Here is a 9,347-nt window from a genome sequence, read left to right as displayed (position 1 = left end):
GATTCCGTTGGAATATTAGATGTAGAAAGCATATGAGGTATTGATAAATCTCTCGGTTTGTTTTTAGATATTGACAATGTAATAAAATTTATAAAAATGTTTTGTTTCTCCCACATTTTGTGTTTGTGTTGATACTAATAAGGCGTTATTAAAAACTATTAAATTATGTTCAAAGTTGGATGTTTAGAAGTATAAAATCTATTATGAGTCATTTTTATAGGTTTTTTTCATTTCCACAAAGATGGGCACTTTTCCCATTCATTCCAAGATCCTTATCATGGGAAAGTGTCCTCCATGTTGACAAATGAAGAAAAGGATTTGGGATCACTGGTTATAAGTGCACCATAGGAAAAACCCAAGGGTCTTCCTTTAAGGATAAGATACTAGATGCGTGTTTCCTCACGTTTTGAATAAATTAAAGATGTTGGACACTACCATTGTGGACCTTATTATAGAGGTCAGAGGATCCCCATACAGTAAGGAAAAATAGAAAACTAGAAGCAATGATTAAGTGTCCTTTGGTTGAGATTGGATCTTTGAATAAAGAGAGGATAAGCCAATTGAGTCATATTTTAAATCCACTCCGAATTTCATTGGAGAGTTTGGATTTAATTCATCTTGATTTTTGGTTTGGCTATCCCTTTGTAGTTGTTTTGACGCTTTTTCTTAGGGATGTTTCTTGTTTTAAGGCCCATTTCTTTGTTGGTCTTTATTTCATGTAGTTGTGGCTTTTTCTTGTTGTATAAGGTTTTAGTGTCCTTTCAAAACCATATTCCAATTCAAATCTCTATTTAAAAAAGATTTTACTAATAACAAATAATAAAATGTTTGACTTTTGGAAGCCAATATAGATGATTAGTGTAACATGTCTCTAATCAAGCCTTGTTGCTTGTTGTACAATCATTTTTCTTGGTTCAATGTTATATTAAAAAAAATACTGGGACGCTATGTATTTGTTAATGGTTGATTTGCCTTTACATCTTTATTTTTGATAGTGGTAAAAGAGAGATTGAAAGGGCTCGCACTCATGTACAACAATAACCAAATGGCCAATAAAATTTGTACCTTGATATGAATTAGTTGTTATTGTTTTTTTTTATGTAAATTATATATTTTTCTATTTTTATGTAAATAATTAAGAAAGTATTATATAATGCTTATTATCTATATTTTTATTTGTGTGAGCATTATTTATATAAATTATTTATTACAATAAGGTATTATATATTATATTTATATTTATTTTGATTTCTTTTCTGTTAAAAAATTACACCTATATTTCTATCATGTATTTGCAATATTTATTTAAGTTTAATTTCATAATATTGTTGAAGAATATTAATAATTATAAAAATATTATTAAATTTATTATTATATATATTTTTTAATATTTTTATGATGGATAAATTATATCTTATTTTTAAAAGATAAAAATATAATACACAATTCACATAAAAGTGGGTGGAAAGGAATTACACCTTGAGAAGTCTAAAGACCCAAAGGGCAAAAAGAGAGTAGTCAAACAATTGAGCCACCATGGTTATATTAGTAAGAAGAAGAGAGGGAGCATGATATGGTGGATGACCCCAAACATTTAAGAGGTCTCAAGTGGCCAATTGGAATGGGCTCCTAGCCTACAAGGGTGTCATCTTGACCTTTTTGTTTAGAAATGACATGAATAAGTGAGACACTAAGAGCCTAGTGTGAAATTTTTCAATTGTTTGGCTATCTAATGTGGCCTTGTTTAGGTGTAGGGGATCATCCACATGGTGGAGAAGTCCACCCATGGTGTCAAGGCCATAAAGAGTCCTATGAACCATGGCATCTATTTTCTTGGAGTTGTGACTACAAGATCATTGGTGACCACAAGATAGAGAGGCACACCACCTTGGTGGAGAATCATGCCTATTGGTTGGGTCAAGAGGTACATTAGCAACTATATAAGGGGAATCAACCCAATGTTCAAATAAGAATTAAAAATGAGTAACCTCTTGGGACACCTTATTTTCTTGGAATTGTATTTTTAGCATTGTGTTAGAACATAAAATGTCTTTAATATGTATCTTCTATAAGTAATTCTGAATATCATACAGGATATTATCTTTTTCAATAAGGGCTACAAATGACAGGGTTAATATTTTGGGTAAGTTAGCATTTGTGCACATATGGACACAAAAACTTACACAAACCTCCAAAATGATGAAATGAAGCCAATGGTGAAGAAAGCAATTCAATATCATTTGTCATTTGTGAGAAATTAATATTTTTACTTTTTAAAAATCTTTTTAAAATATTCAAAGTCAAATTGAGGTACTTAGACTGTCTAGATGAGTAAAAATGGTCAAAAACCAAAATGTACCATTTGGTACTATTTTGCAGAGTGGGCCTTTTTGAGAGCTTTCTAGTGATATACAATAATTGAAGATCCAATGGTTAGATAAAAAGTTATGACCCCAAGAAGTTGAGCTACTGAAATCCAAAAATATTCAAAATATATTCTTGAGTGGGAAAATGGATGGTTGGAATCATGGCACCCAAATGGGAATTACACTTTCTAGAATATTCTAGGAAAGTTAAACATTCTGGATAAAGAAGGCAACCAAGGGTTTTAGAGAATAGTTATAGTAGTGTAAATTATTATTTGACTTACAGATTATTGTAATGAGAAAGTCCTGTGTGTTTGGAGAATGCTATATATTTTGAATGTTGTAGTTTCATTTCATTGAGATAATAGAAAGAAAGTGTTTCATATCTTGAAATTTCTTTTTATTTCTTCATTGTTGAGCTGTGTATTTGGGTTTGTAAGGGGAGTACCCTTCATCAAGTAGTACAAATCCAGTTCTCAAGTAGTGTGTAAACAAATCATTGAATGTGAGGCAGTTTGCACCAGGACTATGGTTGTGGGTTTGTGAGAAAGGTTAGAAAAATGCCTCCATGAAGGAATCATGGTGGAAGAAATGTTGTGATAGAAGAGGGTTTTAGAGCCCTCTAGAGAGATGTTAAGGCATTGCAAGATGGTATACATTAAGGATTTGATATTAGGACAAGAGATGAAAATGAGGATGAATCTGAATAAAGGCTAGATTCAAAGAAGAACAAGAAGCAACCAGAGATCCTGATGAAGATAGGTTTTTGAGGGACATTTCCAATATTGGAAAAAGGAAAAAGATTGAAGTTTGCACATTTTTTTGAAATATTAATCTAGAAGAGTTGATTGATTGGATCATGATATGGAAGAATATTTTAAGTATGAGGAAGTAGAAGATCATGAGAGGGTGAATTTTGTAAACACCAAGCTGAAATTTCATGCCAATATTTGGTGGAAAGAAGTTTAGTTAGTAAGAAATAGAAGTGGAAAAGAGAAAAATAATGAGATGGGATCAGGTGGTGGAAAAATTGAAGAAACTTTCTCTTTTCTTCTGTCATGTTATTTGAACAACCACTATTAATATACCATTTACTTCTTCATCTTGTGCATGAAATGAAACTTGTATAAGAGTAAAATTCTCTATCTTTTGATGTTGATTTTATTCCCTCTTCCAAACCTTCTTGGGTTTTGACTTTTATTTGGTGGAGCTCTCCTCCTTCTTGTCATGTTTAGGAGGTCTTACAAATTATATACTTCTACAAAATCTTGGTATGTGACCAATATTGCTGCAATTATGACATATAACATTGAAATCCAATAAAGATGAAAATGAATTATAGTTCTTATTATTTCTTCTCAAGAACTTGGTTCTTACACTTGCCCTATAATCTACAACTTTATGAATATATTATTACAAAAGAAACAATAACCAAAGAAAAAACATTGAACATAGTCATATGAGATTGTTTTGTAGGAACTGATATTTTGAATCTCTTCTTCTACTTGCTGACTTGAGTGAAAGTATCTTCTTTTATCTTGTTGTCTTCAATCTTCTTGAGTGCATAAATACTTGACCCTTTGAAAAATCACTTATATCTATTAGACTTGCATACACCTATGTTCTTTGGAGTTTTTTGTAGTATTTTAATTCTAACCTTCTTCAAATCCAAGACATATCTTGATAATGCTAATATTTGACTTTTTTATGATCTTTGATAGAATTTATATACTATTTTCAAACTTCAATCTTTTTCCAACTATCCATTTTATTACTCCAAATCCTTTCTCAAGGCTACAATTTTTTATTCAATATTCCATAGTCTTCATTTTTTCCTTCAATTGAGCTATCACAACTTCTATTCTCTTTTCTTTCTACTTGAATTTTAGACTGATAATCATCTCTCCATATTCTTCAAGTTATAATTTTTGTTTGTGATTTTCCCTCATTTATATCTTTAGATCATTTAGAGCATAAATGAGTTCTCCTTCTAAATCCAATTCCCCTTCTTCTTCTTCTTCTTGTTGTGGATCCATCATTTCTTCTCCATTTTCCTCAACATTGTATTCATCTTTGAAAATCTCAAATGCCATAAACACAATTTCTTTTCTAAAACTTTTTGTAGCACATTCATCACTCTCCACAAGAAAACTACTATCCTCTTTGAAATAAAAACCGTTCTTTACTTGAAAGTTTTTCTTTTCATGTTTATAGTCTTTGTAGCTCTTTTTGGGATAATACTATTTTTTTCCTCTCTTCTTGATATTATCCTTTTCATCATCATTGTCTTTATTTACTTCAAATTGGCACTTAGAAGCCTAATGTCCTACTTTACTGGAAAATTAAGGCATGTAAAGTGTTTCTTACCTTTGTATTTATTTGAAACTTTCTCCAACTTATAAAATTATCTTCCTTATTATTGCACTCTTTTCTTGTTTCAAGATCTTCATTATTTACTTTCTTTGATGCTTTGAAGAAAAATTCTCTCTTTGATGCATTCTTATTTGCAGTCCTCATTTCATAATCAATGAGAGTCCCATGCAATTCATCCATTGTTAATTTATTCAAATCTTTATATTGTTCAATAGCATAAACTTTTGGATCAAATCTTGAGGGAATAGATTTGACAACTAACTATTGATCTCTAAAGCATGTGCTCAAGAAACCATAGTTTGGAAATGTGGGATTGTGATTCATGAAACAACTTATAAGTTTTAAAGAAGCCGACTCTTCTTCTTTTTGGGGGGTTTCAAAGAGGAGAGAGTGTTGGTGTAAATTATGTCTCATAATTACACTTTACTTAAGTTGACTTAGGGTAATGCATTTCATAGTAGTTTGGATATGAGACACTCAGGGAAGTGTGCACATAGGGATGATGTATGTAGGAGAAATTTCACCTTTTCTGGTCTTATCTTGTTGTTACATCCCACCTACGGTGGGTGATCCACCTCTTGTGGAATATTTTATTATTTCTCCTACCTACCCTTGTTTCTCATTGAGCCACATGCCATGATTGTGTGCTCACATATCCATATGGCCTTGCCTTTATAAGCAGGCTCATCTACATTGTATGTAATTTTTGATGATCCAATTGATCTCATTTTGAATCTTGATTAGAATATATTTTATTCTCATCAAATCTATTTGTCTCTCTTTTGTGCTATTCAATGTGCTCTTCATCTTGGCTATCTTTAACAAATTCTTACATGATATCAAAGCCATTGGAGCTTCTTGAGTAGTTTATTTGGAGACATTTTGGAGCATTCATTTTTCAGATTTGAGGAGCTGTACATTTTCGGAGAATCCTATGACAATTTTGACCTCACCATTGAGTTTGAGAGGCCATTTCCATGAATTTTAAGTATAAAATTGCCTATATTTGGTGAAAATTGCATTTTAGGCTTGGGAAATTTTTTTTAGCCAATTCGGCTAGTACGGTACAAATTTTCAAAAAAAAAAAAACAAATATAACATTTTATATTTTCTGCAGAATTTTTAAATTACATATCTTACATTCGTAGTTTTTTTATTATATTGAAAAGTTTTTATCTATTAAGAAAAAAAAAAAAACAAAAACAAAAAAACATTATTTTATGGGGGTGGGGGGTTTCCCCCCGCCCACCATACTGCCAAGCCTTAATTGTTTGTAGGGCCATATCTCACCACCCCTTCTTCATCATCCTTTGGTATTGTGATTGAGAAAAGATTGGTGTTGTAGAACAGACATTTGTGCTTAACCGGGACTATCATAAGGTATTAGTAGATGCTATTATTGCAGTTCATTTCTTCCAGATTGTAGTTTGAATCTTGTTGTAAGTTAGTGAGACTTCCTTGAGGGTTGTAGCCTTCCGGGTCATTATCTTTGAGTAGTGAGCTTTAGGTAGTGTGCCTGAATGCATGTGCATTCCCCATTGTAATATTTTCACATACCACTACAGAGTATCATCTTACTATGGGTAGGTTCCCACCATGGTTTTTCCCTTAACCGGGTTTTCCATGTCAAAAATCTTGGTGTTGTGTGTTGTGCTTTCAATTTTCTTATCTTTGTTATTGTTGTAGTTTATCAGATTTGGTTTTGTGATTAAGTTTGTAGATCCGGTGAAAACTGATTCCCCCCCTCTCAATTTTATTCATTGTTGTTGCCAACAAGCACTGTCTTTCCACTCCCGGCTGCTACCTTTTCTAGCCCCCGCCAGGCTCCTCACTGCTCCGCCCGAACCTCCACTTTGTTTCTTGGCTTCTTTTTTCTCGAGCATTTCTTCCGTGGGCCACTCCGCACAGTCTAACGATTGACTTCTGACCACTCAACCAACCACGTCGTTGGCAACCCTGCAACCTTTCAACATGGCAAACACTCAGCTCAATGGCCACCATGAGGCGACAAGTCACTTGCCTTGACCACCAACCAGGCATCACAATCAATATATACGTGGACCCCTTCACCTACTATCTTTGCATAATCATGTGTTGACTCAACAAAACTAAGTCATCAAGTAACTCAGTGACCCAATCATTTGACAAATTCATTGGCCGTACCATTACCACGTCATTTCCATATGACATGTGTCACAATTTGATTCGGCCACATCAGAAGGTTTGTACTGTATAGATGTCCATGTAGGCAAGGAGGTGAAGTTTTTTTGATGGGCGCATAGGTGTCAAACTTAACAATTGTTGAAATTTTTTGCCCCTCTCCAATGGGCTTTTTAGTTTTGCAGTCGAACTTTGGAGGCCCATAACTTCCTCATTTGAGCTCCTTTTTTGTTGCAATGTTTTTTTGATTTGGGCTAATTTTTTATGCTCTGCGCAGTGGTGGTGAATTTTTCTAATTTTGATGGACAAAATTTTCACAATTTTTAGTTATTGATGACTGTACCTATCTAATCCTCAATTTTGCAACTTCAGAGGCTTCATTCGGGCTCATACGACCTCCTTTTCAAGTACCATTTTTTTAAAGTGCATAATTTTTTGTCTACTTTCACGTGGTGCTATCATATATTCATCATTTTGAGTAGAAATTTTACTTTCAGTATTTGGTCATTTTTGTCCTATTTGGTACTTGTATTTTACTTGTATCTCAGTTTAGATCACTTGTAGTATTTGTTGGAGTCTCTTTTAGCCTATTTGAGGAAGTTGTAAAGTTGAAATTAGTAGTCCACCTTGTCTTGTTTTGCAAGTGGCCATTGTAATTGCACTAAGTATAAAGTGCCAAATCATCATTTTTTGTTTTTTTTTTGGGGGGGGGGGCACTTTGATTGAGTGAATTTTGGGGGGGGGGGGGGTGTTTCTTGTGTCATTGTTCCTCTCTTTTTTTAGTTCTCTTTCATTTTGTTGCTATGGGTTCTCCTAAATTTCCACTTTTAACTCCACATAACTATGCTTCATGGAAAATTGATGTATGGTGTAAGCTAATGGAAAAGGGATTAACTCACTATATTGATGGAACTATAACTGTACCAGCTGATCCTAATGCTCCCATAGAATGACTCACTAAAAATATTATGGCTATTGGCACATATCAAAGGATCTCATCTTTCACATTGATAAGTGTAAAACAATTAAGGATGTATGGGATGTCTTGGGAAAATTGTATGGTCAAATTGATGAGATTAGAGGCTATCAACTTGATAATGATCTCACCATGTTGGATCCCAAGAGCTTTGATTCTATCCAAGTTTATGTAACCAAGGCAAATGAGCTAAGAGAACAGCTAAAGGATTGTGGCATTGATAAGTGTTGGGAAAATGGTGTTGTACACCTTGCTTAATATTGTTTTGATTGTTGTATTATTTTATTATTATGTGAGATGGACATGGAAATATATTGTAATATCATATTTTATTGTTGCACCTAGGAGCACCTAGATGGATGTGCAACATGTAGATATTCCCTTGAAATATTCTTATAACCACTTGATGAGTTGTATTGACACATTGGTATTATTATATTGTATTTATTTAATATTGGGGAATGTAATTGTGATGAAGTACCCAATATTAAATGTGGGTCAAAGGTAGGTAGAAAAATATTATATTTTATTGTCACATGGTTTTGGGCACATGGTTTTGATGTAATACCACTCGGTAGTTTTGTGGTTGCTCGTCTCTATAAAAGCACCACAAGGATAGTTGTTTGGGTTAGCCAAGTTAGAATTTGTGAAGGGAGGAAGTGTGGCATGGGATGTGTGGATTCATGCTTGGTCACATGGAGTGTTTAGTTATGGCTGGGTTTTCAAAGGTTTTCCATAGTTGTATTGTAATTGACCCATTATTGATAATACATAGTGGATGATGATTTTGGATGTTGCGTTTTTCCCTCATGAGGGTTTTTCCAGGATATATCTTGTGTCACATTTTTATGAGTATGTTGTCTATTCTTTGCATATGGCTTCTATGTGTTGATTTGATTGAAATCTTAAATGGGTTATGTGGAAATTGTCATAAAGATGGCTGCAAGTTTTCTTACAATAAGAAGTATGCACAGTTGGTCTACAACCTATTGGGAAAGCTTCAATCAGAATATGCAACATTTGTTTCTAGCTTCCAAACCCATCACTTGATAGTGGGTAGTTCCTTCACTATGCCCACATTTGATGCATTCACAAAAATGCTAATGTTAGAGAAATCTAAGTTGATGAGCATGGGTATTCTTAAGTCTTTAAAGTCCATGGCTTTGGTGGTTAATCAAGAGAATCAAGGAAAGGATTCCAATAAAAAGAAGAAGCAGTCTAAGCCTAAGACACAACAAGATAGATCAAAATCTTCCTCTCCACAACAAAAGGATTATACATCCTCACCTAAGAGGAAAACATATAAGGACAATCTTTCTTGTTCATATTGCAAGAAAAGTGGTCATGATGAGCAACGTTACCACACCAAGCAGATTGATGAATTGATCAACATCCTCAAAAAGAACAACATTGATTTTCCATCCACTTACAAGAAGAAGGACTCATCTCCTTCCCCTTCCTTACAGTTCAAA

This window comes from Cryptomeria japonica, chromosome 4 (assembly GCF_030272615.1).
Source record: "Cryptomeria japonica chromosome 4, Sugi_1.0, whole genome shotgun sequence".
Lineage (NCBI taxonomy): Eukaryota > Viridiplantae > Streptophyta > Pinopsida > Cupressales > Cupressaceae > Cryptomeria > Cryptomeria japonica.
The sequence above is the reverse complement of the archived record's forward strand: the minus strand, read 5'-3'. Positions refer to the sequence as shown.